General features: G+C 46.0%; 1 protein-coding gene and 1 long non-coding RNA gene across 2 annotated transcripts in view; one reads left to right on the top strand and one right to left on the bottom strand.

Moving 5' to 3' along the window:
• The window catches only part of LOC140206402 (leucine-rich repeat and fibronectin type III domain-containing protein 1-like protein), a 119431-nt gene that overhangs the window by 67480 nt on the left and 38010 nt on the right, over positions 1 to 13941 (bottom strand). The gene's annotated exons all lie outside the window — the stretch shown is intronic.
• The window catches only part of LOC140206403 (uncharacterized), a 111324-nt gene that overhangs the window by 74202 nt on the left and 23181 nt on the right, over positions 1 to 13941 (top strand). The gene's annotated exons all lie outside the window — the stretch shown is intronic.

Raw genomic sequence — 13941 nt, 5'->3', positions numbered from 1 at the left:
GCAGTCTTCAGTCTCTGCCTATACTCAGGGAGTAGAAGTACAGCCAGGTGATCAGACTTCCTGAAGTGAGGGCGTGGATTTGCATGTTAGGCATTCTTGATGGTGGTGTAGCAATGACCCAGTGTGTTGTTTCCTCTAGTATTGCAAGTGATCTGTTGATGGTAATCGTTTGTGATTTTTTTCAGACTGGCCTGGTTAAAATCTCCCAAAACGATGGTGAAGGCGTTAGGGTGGGCTGTTTCATGCATGTTGATCCATTGCTCAGATCATCTAAAGCCTGATTGACTTTGGCCTGAGGTGTCCAGAAATCTCCTGTATTAGGTAAAAAGGACGGCACTTAACTGCTAGATATTCCAGATCAGATGAGCAGAAATGGAATAGCACTAATATATTTGTGCACCAAGAGGTGTTAATCATGAGGCATACTCCTTCACCTCTGCTTTTAAGACACCCTATAGATCTATCCCGACAGTGTACAGTACACCCATCGATCTGCATCGCTGCGACGGAAGGGGTTAACCAGGATTCCGTGAAACAAAGGACACACCCCTGTCCTAATATCCCTCTGAATCAACACCCTAGCTTTGAGATCATGGATTTTATTCACCAGAGACAGCACGTTATGATAGTTTTGTGTCTCTCTGTGTGACTCTCTCATAATAACAGACATGTAGAACAGCTAGGTACCACATGTAAGCAACGTACACCAAAATGCCGGGGGGTCAGGCAACGTCTATGGAGGAGAATAAACAGTCAATATTTTGGGCCAAGACTCTTCATCAGGACTAGGAAGGAAGGGGGCAGAATGGCAGGTGATCAGTGAGACGAGGTGAGGGGGAAGGGGGAATGAGAAAGCCAGAAAGGGTTAGGTTAAATTCTTATTCTAGCTTCTTCCTCACTGATGATGCCAATACAATAGAGCTGGCCATCCACTGCAGCGGTCCCCAACCACCAGGCCGCAAGGCATACGCTACCGGGCCACGAGGAAACGATATGATTTGGCGATAGGAGTCAGTTGCACCTTTCCTCATTCCCTGTCACACCTACTGTTGAGCTTGAACACACGCGAGGTCATTACCCGCGCGTCATCCATGTCAGCGCGGGAAGGAGATCAACTCCTCGAGCTTGCCAATGACGGCGGGCTGAAAAATATGTTTGACATCACATCTCTGCCGGCATTCCGGATCAAAGTCAAGGCTAAATATCCTGAGATAGTCAGGAAAGCACTGAAAACGTTGCTTCCATTTCCAACATATCTCTACAATGAATGCAACGAAAACTAAATTGCGGAATAGACTGGACAAGAGGAACCCCCTTCGAGTATCGCTGTCTCCCGACACCCCTCGATTGGACCGTCTCGTTGCAGGAAAACAAGCCCAGGGCTCCCACTGATTTAGCGATATTGGTGCGTTGCAATGATTTTATATGTTCATACGAGGAAAATATGCGCTGTGTGTTTGATATCCAAACGTTACTTAAAATGTTATGATGCTATTATAAGTGACTTATATAACCATGTAACAATTACGGCATGGAAACAGGCGATCTCGGCTCTTCTACTCCGTGCCGAACGCTAGTCTCACCTAGTCTCACCGAGTTGCACTCAGCCCATAACCCTCCATTCTTTTCCTGTCCATATACCCATCCAATTTTTCTTTAAATGATTATACCGAATCTGCCTCTACCACTTCTACTGGAGGTCCACTTATCATCTTTTTTCCGGCCGAGTTTAACACACGCCACCGCCGCCAACTGAATCGGCAAAAACAATTTCTAAGAAATCGGCACGCAAACGCATGCGCAAGTTACGCATGCGCAAGTTACGCATGCGCACTGGTGTCCGCGCAAGGCTTCATGGTCATTGTAGTCTTTGGGGTAAACCTAACGTATTTGACTGCCAGCAACACACATAAAAGTAGCTGTGACACACATCTGGACTATTCCTCTCCTCACCCTGTCTCTTGCAAGAACACCATCCCCTTCTCGCAATTCCTCCGTCTCCGCCGCATCTGCTCTCAGGATGAGGCTTTTCATTCTAGAACGAGGGAGATGTCTTCCTTTTTTAAAGAAAGGGGCTTCCCTTCCTCCACTGTCAACTCTGCTCTTAAACGCATCTCCCCCATTTCACGTACATCTGCTCTCACTCCATTCTCCCGCCACCCCACTAGGAATAGGGTTCCCCTGGTCCTCACCTACCACCCCACCAGCCTCCGGGTCCAACATATTATTCTCCGTAACTTCCGCCACCTCCAACGGGATCCCACCACTAAGCACATCTTTCCCTCCCCCCCTCTCTCTGCATTCCGCAGGGATCGCTCCCTACGCGACTCCCTTGTCCATTCATCCCCGCCATCCCTCCCCACTGATCTCCCTCCTGGCACTTATCCGTGTGAGCGGAACAAGTGCTACACATGCCCTTACACTTCCTCCCTCACCACCATTCAGGGCCCCAAACAGTCCTTCCAGGTGAGGCAACACTTCACCTGTGAGTCGACTGGGGTGATATACTGCGTCCGGTGCTCCCAATGTGGCCTTTTATATATTGGCGAGACCCGACGCAGACTGGGAGACCGCTTTACTGATCACCTACGCTCTGTCCGCCAAAGAAAGCAGGATCTCCCAGTGGCCACACATTTTAATTCCACATCCCATTCCCATTCTGACATGTCTATCCACGGCCTCCTCTACTGTAAAGATGAAGCCACACTCAGGTTGGAGGAACAACACCTTATATTCCGTCTGGGTAGCCTCCAACCTGATGGCATGAAAATCGACTTCTCTAACTTCCGCTAATGCCCCACCTTCCCCTTGTCCCCCTTCCGTTATTTATTTTTATACGCACATTCTTTCTCTCACTCTCCTTTTTCTCCCTCTGTCCCTCTGAATATACCCCTTCCCCATCCTCTGCGTCCCCCTCCCCCCCCTTGTCTTTCTTCCCGGACCTCCTGTCCCATGATCATCTTGTATCCCTTTTGCCTATCACCTGCCCAGCTCTTGGCTCCATCCCTCCCCCTCCTGTCTTCTCCTATCATTTTAGATCTCCCCCTCCCCCTCCCACTTTCAAATCCCTTACTCACTCTTCCTTCAGTTAGTCCTGACGAAGGGTCTCGGCCTGAAACGTCGACTGTACCTCTTCCTAGAGATGCTGCCTGGCCTACTGCGTTCACCAGCAACTTTTATGTGTGTTGCTTGAATTTCCAGCATCTGCAGAATTCCTGTTGTTTGCGTATTTGACTGCTACTCTTGTACGTTGGCAACCCTACCCCACCCCCCCGCCCCCCCGGTCGGCCGGTCCGCAGTACGAAAAAGGTTGGGGACCCCTGATCTACTGGGCAGCCCGGCAATCAGATGTCTAATATGACATGCACATTGCTTTGTCAAACATCACCCCACAGTTTAATGTTCTTATTCACACTAAGGTATAACGACCTTGATATTGATATGCCTTAAAAATTAATTTTATATTTTAACTTGCCTATACTTTAAATGTATAGCCTTGTTATTTAATACATTAATAAATAAGCACATATATTACAATATCACAAATATGCTTTTTAAATATTTTGATGACTGTATTTCAATATAATCAATTTCTTCTGTAATCATATATACTTTATTTTATATATTTAAATACATTACTCTGAGAAGGGGTCCATAGTTTCACCGTACTGCCAAAGGGGTCTATGGCATAAAAGGGGTAAGACCTTCAAATGAGAAGATAAGTATGCAGGCGATGTCCTTCATGACTTGAGGTCCAGAGTGAAACATACCCATTTTTGTCAGGTTTAATATCGTGAAGTCGGTTGTCTTTGTGGCAGCAGTACAATGATATATATTGTTATATATGATAATATAACAATATAATAAATAAATAAATATATAACGTTCAAATAAATAAATAGTACAAAAATAGAAATTAAAAAGTGGTGAGGTACTGTTCATGGGCTCATTGTCCATTCAGAAATCTGATGGCAGAGGGGAAGAAGCTGTTCCTGAATCGTTGAGTGTGTGCCTTCAAGCTCCTGTACCTCCTCCCTGATGGTAGCAATGAAAAGTGGACATGTCCTGGGTGACAAAGGTCCTTAATGGATGCCGCCTTCTTGAGGCATCACTCCTCAAAGATGCCCTAGATACTGTGGAGGCTAGTGTCCATGATGGAGCTGAGTAATTTTACAACTATCTGCAGCTTACTTTGATCCTGTGCAATAGGACACCTTTCCCATACCAGACAGTGATGCTGCTAGTTAGAATGCTTTCCATTGTACATCTGTTTTAGGTGACATATGAAATCTCCTCAAACTCATAATGAAATACAGATGCTGCCGAGCCTTCTTTAAAGCTGCATTGATATGTTGGGTCTACGTTAGGTCCTCAGAGATATTGACACCCAGAAACTAGAAATTGCTCATTCTTTCCACTTTTGATCCCTCTCTTTTTTATCATCTAGTGTTTTTTGTTCTCCTCTGATTACACTTCAGGGTATCATCCCCAAATTGTCTGGAGCAAAAGTCCCCAAACTTTTTTAATGCCACAGACCACTACCATTCGCTGAGGGGTCCGTGAACCCCAGGTTGGGAATCCCTGATCTAGAGAATAAATCTGGAGATGTCCTTCACAGCTTGAGTTCCCAGAGTGAATCTCAGCCCCAGTACAATGTTCATAAAAGTTGCTGGTGAACGCAGCAGCTCAGGCAGCATCTCTAGGAAGAGGTACAGTCGGTGTTTCATGTCGGGACCTGAAATGTCGACTGTACCTCTTCCTAGAGATGCTACCTGACCTGCTGCGTTCACCAGCAACTTTGATGTAGGTTGCTTGAATTTCCAGCACCTGCAGAATTCCTCGTGTTCCCAGTGCAATGTTTAGTACTTTCAGGTCCACTCTCTAATTACAAGTCCGACCTTTCATGAACTTCTTCCACTGTGGATTTCCCAGCAGTCCTTGCTTCCTGCTCAGATATTCACTTCTCGATCACAGATCAGCATTGTCATATGACGTAGGTGGTCATGGTCTCATGACAGTGATTGTTCTTGGCAAACCTTTCTACAAAAGGGGTTTTCAATTGCCTTCTTCTTTACAAGATGAATGACCTCAGCCATTATCAATACTCCTCAGATTTTGTCTGCCTGGCATCATTAGGACCTGTGATATGCACCAGCTGCTCATATAGGAGGAGAAGATGGCAGCACGACGCAGCGCGAACGGCGGTTCCGAATGATACCGTATATGTTAACTAGGGGTTGTGCACAATCCTGATTTGATGGAGACAGCCGTGTGAAGCACAGAGGAACACCTGGAGAAACTTCTGAAATGCCTGCTTCGCTGCCGCTGCTACTGTGCGATCGAGAATCTCCGGAGGGGAAGGCCCCGAATCCTCGGCTTTGCCTGTTGCCTGTTGCTGGGGCCGGGGTTGAAGCGCTCGGTGCTCAGTGTCGGAGAGCTGGTCAGAGGCTCGGAGTTTTCGGACGGACTTGGAATCGGACTGTGGTCGGATGCTTCCAAGATGCTGCATCGGCAAGTTTGCGGCGATGGAGGTTCACCGTCTGCGTGAGCTGATGGGACTTTCGAGAGACTTTGAGATTTTTTACCGTGCCATGGTCTGTTCTTATCAAATTACGGTATTGCTTTGCACTGTTGTAACTATATGTTATAATTATGTGGTTTTCATCAGTTTTTCAGTCAGTTTGTCACGTGTTTCTGTGATATTCTGGAGAAACATTGTATCATTTCTTAATGCATGCATTACTAAATGACAATAAAAGAGAACTGCGTGTCCTTATAATCTAATATGATCATCCACCACCTGCTCCCATGGCTTCACGTGACCCTGACCTGAGGGGTGGGGGGAGGCGAATAAGAAGGTGCTACACCTTGCCCAGAGGAAGGAGTGCCTTCCATCTCCTTTGTTAGAGACATATCTCCACCCGCCACCCTCATCGCCGATATTGTGATTTTTCATCAACCCTGCGCACAGCTGGTGGCACTGGGTATTGATTTTATTGAATGGCTGCTGGGGAAGTATAATAGTATAATTCTGAGTCAGGACAGTGAGAAGGACGACTGAGAGCAGGTGGTATATGCAAGATCCTGAAGTCTATGTCCTTCCGGAGGTCACAGGTTTGGGAGGGTCAATGGGATGAGGAGAATGATGGAAGCCAGTAGGCATTAGACACTGCATGCAGTTACAGAGTGCTGGCGGTGAATAGAGTGGATGTTTAAACTTAGAACATAAAAATTACAGCACAGTTTAGTGCGGTGGATGAGTGCCAGGGTAAGCAGGCTGCCTCTCCTGGGCCACATCCAGCAAGACTTGCACCGTACTGGTGGATAAGACTGAACGGGAACTGCTCGGCTCGAGGCATGGCTTGTTCTGACATAGATCTTCAGCTGGGGCCCAATCTTTGCCATGGCCGGAGCTCCTAATATCAGCTCGAATAATTTACTGAAAAATAGCTTGAGATTTGTTTGGGACTGCAGATGGATCAGGCACATGGCTGAAGGTGAATGTGTGCTTCAGTTTTGTGCTTAGTGCTCACCTGCTGGGTCCTATAATCTAGAAACATAGAAACACAGAAAACCTACAACACAATACAGGCCCTTTGGCCCACAAAGCTGTGCCGAACATGTCCTTACCTTAGAAATTACCTAGGGTTACCCATAGCCCTCTATTTTTCTAAACTCCAGGTACCTATCCAGGAGTCTCTTAAAAGATCCTATCGTATCCACCTCCACCACTGTCGCCAGCAACCCATTCCACACATTCGCCACTCTCTACGTAGAAAACTTATCCCTGACATCTCCTCTGTACATACTTCCAAGCACCTTAAAATTGTGCCCTCTCGTGCTAGTCACTTCAGCCCTGGGAAAAAGCCTCTGACTATCCACATGATCAGTGCCTCTCATTATCTTATACACCTCTGTCAGGTCACCTCTCATCTTCCAACGCTCCAAGGAGAAAAGGCCAAATTCACTCAACCTATTTTCATCAGGCATTCTCCCCAATCCAGGCAACATCCTTGTAAATCTCCTCTGCACCATTTCTATGGCTTCCACATCCTTCCTGTAGTGAGGCGACCAGAACTGAGCACAGTACTCCAAGTGGGGTCTGACCAGGGTCCAATATAGCTGCAACATTACCTCTCGGCTCCTAAACTCAATCCCACGATTAATGAAGGGCAATGCACCGTATGCCTTCTTAACCACAGAGTCAAACTGCACAGCAGCTTTGAGTGTCCTATGAATGCGGACCTCAAGATCCCTGTGATCCTCCACACTGCCAAGAGTCTTACCATTAATACTATATTCTGTCATCATATTTGACCTACCGAAATGAACCACCTCACACTTATCTGGGTTGAACTCCATCTACCACTTCTCAGCCCAGTTTTTGCATCCTATCGATGTCCCGCTGTAACCTCTGACAGCCCTCCACACTATCCACAACACCCCCAACCTTTGTGTCATTGGCAAGTTTACTAACTCATCCTTCCACTTCCTCATCCAGGTCATTTATGAAAATCATGAAGAGTAGGAGTCCCCTTATGATCTGTTTAATTGTAAGACCCTAAGAGTAGACCGTAAGATACAGGAGCAGAATTAGGCCATTTGGCCCATCGCTCCACCATAATGGCTGATCCATTTCGCTCTCAGCCCCAGACATCTGCTTTTGGGACTTCAGTTCACACCACAAAAAATGCCAGGCCATGCAAACAGTTCAAAATCCCAATTCCGAACGGAAGTTACAGGCTATTGATCCCGTTGGTCGTTTGCCAGAAAGAGTTTACTTTGTCTTGTTCACTGCTGGCATGTAGTCACTGAGCTTCACCAGCATCATCTTAAACTGGAATCAGAAGCTTCAGTAAGGCAAGAAACATCTGAGAAGGGTTTTGTCAAAGTTGCATGTTGAGGTCTGATGAACGTTTACCGATATCCAAGCTACGATGAACTGGTTACTTTTCTCGGTCCCCTGTGATGTGCCAGTTCGGAGCAGGTCATTGCAATGTAACTCCCGGACTGCTCCTCGGTGGTTAAGAAGGCTTGTGGAATGTTTGCTTTTATTAGCCGAGGCATTGAGTTCAAAAGTCAAGTTGTAACTTTATAGAACTCTGGTTAGCCCACATCTGGAGTAGATTAGATTAGATTATGAGGACACGCAGTCCTCTTTTATTGTCATTTAGTAATGCATGCATTAGGAAATGATACAATATTCCTCCGGTGTGATATCACAGAAACACAGGACAGACCAAGACTGAAAAACTAACAAAAATCACATAATTATAACATATAGTTACAACAGTGCAACAATACCATAACTTGATGAAAAACAGGCCACTGCACAGTAAAAAAGTTCAAGGTCTCTCAAAAATCCCACATCTCACGCAGACTGGAGAAGGAAGAAAACTCTCCCTGCCATGCCCGACTACAGTCCGACTCTGAGTCGTCCGAAAACTTCGAGCTCTGATCAGCCCTCCGACACGAAGTACCGAGCACCATCTCTATCCGAACGCTTTGACCTCAGCCTCGGTCACCAGCAGCAGGCAAAGCCGGGGATTTTGGGGCCTTCCCTCCGGAGATTCTCGATCGCACAGTCGCAGCGGCAGCAAGCCAGGCATTTCAGAAATTTCTCCAGATGTTCCTCTGTGCCTTCTCACGTCTGTCTCCAACAAATCAGAATTGTGCATGGCATCCTACTTACAGACACAATATCATTTCACCGGAGAGCTGCGCGCGCTGCGTTGTGTTGCCACCTTCTCCTCCTGCCTTCATACAGTTCTGGTTGCCCCACTACTGGAAGAACGTTGAGACTTTGCTGTGGGTGCAGAAGAAGTTTACCAGGATGCTGCCTGATTTAGAGGGCATGGGCTATCACAGCTTAGGTTGTTTTCTCGGTGGATGCTGGGAATGCACTATCTGCTATGGTGGTAGAGGCAAATACATTAGAGATATTTTAGAGACATTTGGATGGGCACATGGATGTAAAGAAATTAGAGACATGGTGTAGGTAGGAAGGATTTGTGTCTGGGTGCTCTTAATTTGCTTTTTAGCTGGTTCGGCATAACGTTGTGTGCTGACCGGGCTGTTGCTGTGTTATACTGTTCTATATTCTATGTTGCCTTTGATTACTGTTGGGCAGAGCCTCCATATCCAGTTGGCTCAATATGCAAGCAGACCTTCTGTACCCTCTGTGACATGATTCATTGTTGTCTAACAATTACATGGTAGACAGATCCTCAAACAGAGGTCTTTGGACACTGATAGCGGTGACAGAATTCATGCCATTAGATCTTAGCATCAGGACCCTTTGATGATATTTTGCAGCCTGTGAAAAGAAAGAAGTATCCTTAATTTAAAGCCATCTTCTCAGTGGGTGGTTGCTGAGTTCCCGGGGATGGTGCTCAGAGGCAGCATTAATGTTTCACACACCGACGAATCTATTCTCACCCTGCAGGGGTGATAGTCCACACCCACAGAGGCTGTGTGGATGTTAAACATCGCACACAGTGTTTAGAATACACAAAATCGTGGCATCAAAAGGGAGCGTACCAGGGGATGATCAGATCGGTGGAAGGAATCCAAGGTAAGTTTCTGGTTAGAACTGCTGCCAAAAGACTTCATGAGGTCTGGACTCCTTGCACAAGTCCATGTTGGGTAGCTGTGTCCCACCAAGGGGACAGGGTAAACGTAGGGAGCTGCAGGGAGGAGTCGAGCACACTGACAGCTATTGCCAAGGAGGGACTTGCAAAGTGCTAGAGTTGTTGAGTCTGAGGGCAGAGAAATAGGCCCTTTAGCCCAGCACGTCAATGCCCATCCACATTAATCCTGTTTGTCTTCTCCTTCTATGCCTTGCCTTTCATATATCTAAAGCTAGTGATTATTTGACCGTGAGACCATAAGACATAGGAGCTGAATTAGGCCATTCAGCCCATTGAGCCTGTTCTGCATTTCATCATGGCTGATTTATTATCCCTTTCAGCTCCAATCTCCTGCCTTCTCCCTGACTAATCAAGAACCTATCAGAATCAGTTTAAGTTCATTGCCATATGTTGTAAAATTTACTGTTTTTTGTGGCAGCAGTACAATGTGATGCATGATGATAAAAATAACTGTGAATTGCAGAAGATATATATATACATAGTTAAATTAAATAAGTAGTGTAAAAAAAGTAGTTTTCATTGGTCCAATGTCCATTCAGAAATCTGATGGCAGAGGGGAAGAAGCTATTCCTGAATCTTTGAGTGTGTGCCTTCAGGCTTCTGTACCTCCTCCCTGATGGTAGCAATAAGAAGAGGGCATGATTTGGGTGGTGGGGGTCCTTAATAATGGACACTACCCTTCTGAGGCATCCTCCTTGAAGGTATCCTGGATGCTACGGAGGCTAGCGCCCATGATGGAGCTGACTAAGTTCACAACTTTCTGAAGGCTAATTTGATCCAGTGTAGTAGCCCCCCACCCCCACCCCATAGTGATAGTGATACAGCCAGTCAGAATGCTCTCTGCAGTACATCTGCAGAAACCCCCTTTTTAAATGAAGCAATTGCTGTTCTATGTTTTAAGTGAGGGTCTCAGGAGGAGACCATAAGTCCACAGGATCTTAAGACATAGGAGCAACAATTACCCATTTGGCCCCTCAAGTCTGCTCTACCATTTCATCTTGGCTGATTTATTATACCTTTCAATTCTATTCTCCTGCCTTTACCCCGTAACCTCTGACACTCAAGAACTAATCAACCTCTGCTTTAAATGTACCCAATGACTTGGCCTCCACAGCTGTCTGAGGCAATGAAATCCACAGATTCACCCTCTTCTGGCTAAAGAAATCCTTCCTCATCTGATTCCATTACCTGCTCTTGCAGGGAGCTCTGGATATCAACCATCCTCTATGTAAAACAATACTTTCTTCTGAAATGTCCTTTAAAATTCCTTCTTCTGACTTTCAACCTGTGACCTATGTTTTGATACATCTGGGCTCGATATCACCTAACCTGGACCTGGTTTGATATCAGCTGCCGAGGTCTGGTCTGGTCCAGGCCAAGCACACTGCTCTGGGCAGGACCAGCGAGGGGAGCAAACTTCCTTTCACAGACAACATCAGCGAAGCAGATGGCCTTTTATGGTGATCTGAGAGGTTCACAGTTACCATTACTGAGACCAGCTTTTTAATTCAAATAGAGTCATATGAAATGAATTTGTATTTTTCAGCGAGTGCGGTGGGATTTGTGGATCATTTGTCCAGTAAAATAACCACAATGTACTCTCCTCCAATTACCATTTCCATTGCTGAAACCTGCTTCAGGGCTGCTGCCAAAACCATTGCCTGTAGGAAACCGTAGGACGTCCATCTGAAGTCCAGACTGTCCCATTATTTTGAGAAATCCATCAGACTCTGGCAGTAACCTTGTTTGCAAAGATGTGCATCGTAACATGCGTGTCTGGAAATAAATTGTCTCGTTGTTCATGCTCTGGAATCTAGGGTCTTCCTCCATCTGTTGTGGTTTCTTCCCATTACTAATTACAGCGGGGGTTCCCAACTTGGGGTCCATAGACCCCTCGGTTAGTGGTAGGGGTCTATAACATAAAAAAGTTTGGGGAAATTGTGCTCTACAGGCTCCTAATATGGCAGTCACTAATCTCAAAGGCAATCTGTCCCAAATCACAGGGCAGCACAGTAGCGTAGTGGTTAGCACAACGCTTTACAGTACCAGCAACCCGGGTTCAATTCCTGCCGCTGCCTGCAAGGAGTTTGTACGTTCTCCCCGTGACCGCGTGGGTTCCCTCCGGGTGCTCCAGTTTCCTCCCACAGTCCAAAGACATACCAGTTGGTAGGTTAACTGATCATTGTAAATTGCCCCTTGATTAAGCTAGGATTAAATCAGGGGAATGCTGGGCAGTTGGGCTCAAAGGGCTGGAATGGTCTATTCAGTGCTGTATCTCAATAAATATAAATCAATACAGACACACATTTTTGGAATGCCTTCTTCCTGGTCCCACCCAGGCCTCCTTCCTTTTTAATGCATTTCTGCTTCTGCCCCTTGGACCTTCTCCCCAATCCATTCCGATGCATCAAAGCAGCTGCTGCCCACTGGTCCTCAGACATTAAACAGTTGAGCCTCTTCTCAGCTCTGGTCTCTGCCCACTGACCTCAGCCCAATTGTACCACTGGTTGTCATGTTGCTGGCATCGGCTCTGGACTATCTGGGATGGGTTCCTGACATGCTGACCTTTCTGATTCACCACATGGAGGTGTTGCTGAGGGTGCCGATGTCAAGTGCCCAGCCCTGGCTGCCCAGTGATGGGTTTGGAGTCAGAGCAGTCATTTGTTAGTTCAATGGTTCCATTTAATATCAGAGAATGTATACAGTATACAACCTGAAATCCTTACAAAACAGAAAAAAAAACAAAGAATGATGGACAGAAAACATTAGAACCCCAAAGCCCGCTTCCCCTTCCATGCAGCAAAAGCATCAACCTTCCCCCCTCCCCCACTAATGAGGGGTGATTGATAAGTTTGTGGCCGAAGGTATACAGTTATATATGAGTTACATAGCTCTCATTACATGCACGTGCAGTTCAATTCTTCGAGTGATAATGCAGAAAGTTTGAAGTTAATAACTCATCTCCTTCAACCTTAGGCCACAAACTTATCAATCACCCTGCTGCGGACCACTTTCTGGAGGTCCAAGACGCCGACTTCTACAAAGAAGGGATCCGTATGCTCCACGACCGCTGGACTAAGTGTGTAAGTGTATGGAGGGGACTATATTGAAAAATAAATGTGCTAGGTTTTCTAAAATGGACTCCTTCTATCTTAGGCCACAAACTTATCAATCATCCCACTTACTCAGCAAAAGCATCAACCCCACCCCCACCACCCTCCATGCCAGCATCAAAGCCTCTAAAGAGAACATGATCCAGAGTCCATCAAAACTACTGTCCATCCCAACTCTTTGACATCTCAGACAGTCTCTCTCTCTCTCTCTCTCGAGAGAGAGAGAGAGAGAAAGAGAGAGAGAGAGAGAGAGAGAGAGATCACTCCTGCCACAGCGAAAGAGGAGACCAACAGCTCGCTGCTTCGATGTTACAATCTGCCTTGTCACATGTCCGATTTCCCCCCGACTCGAGGACCAACTGACTCTCACTCACTATCAAGAGAGAGAGTGATTGTTGGAGTGCAGGAGCCTTCTTTTAATTGCATTGTACACTGCCTACAGGCTCAATGTTTCAATCCATACAGGTAAGGTTTCATCACTGAAGGATCTGTGATACAATGGGTTTTTGCAACATCCCACTATTGAATGATCATGATTTATGGGTTTGCATCCCAATTGGCTCTAAGTCAGTGGGAACAGACTTGATGGACTGAATGGCCTAATTCTGCTCCTATGTCTTATGGTTTATATTGGGCCAAGGCCAATGTGGGGAGTTAGTTTACTTGTCAGTCAACAACAACTTCCGTTGTGCTGGTCATCGGTTGGCCCATTTGAAGGATGCAGCAGTTCTTTCCGGTTGGTTACCGTGCGTGGTATGTCGCCAGTGTTTGATTCCAAAGTACAAGAATAGCTTATGCAAGAGGCTCAGTCCCTTTTCCTTTTGTCCCCAGACACTCATTTTCACACCGAGGTAATGGCCATTGTAGAAGAACCATTGGGAAAGTATAGAAAGCCTGCTTGCACTAACTGAGTATCTGTCTGTTGAATATTTAGTTTTGTAGTTTGCGTAACTTGCAAGGACTTAGATGCTTGGTCAAATCTTTTACTGTTTGTAACTAAATGATTCATGTGCTTATTCATTATCAGTATCCTCTGTCTCACTGTGGCAGTTCTGTGAACCTGCTCCTTTGTAACAGTTCTGTAACTATAACCATATCCACGTATAACTCTTGCCCTTGGTCTAATGGTTATAATAATTTATAAAGGGCCTCATATGCTCGATAAAACATTATTTATA

This window comes from Mobula birostris, chromosome 12 (assembly GCF_030028105.1).
Source record: "Mobula birostris isolate sMobBir1 chromosome 12, sMobBir1.hap1, whole genome shotgun sequence".
Lineage (NCBI taxonomy): Eukaryota > Metazoa > Chordata > Chondrichthyes > Myliobatiformes > Myliobatidae > Mobula > Mobula birostris.
This window is presented reverse-complemented; position numbering and strand designations above follow the sequence as displayed.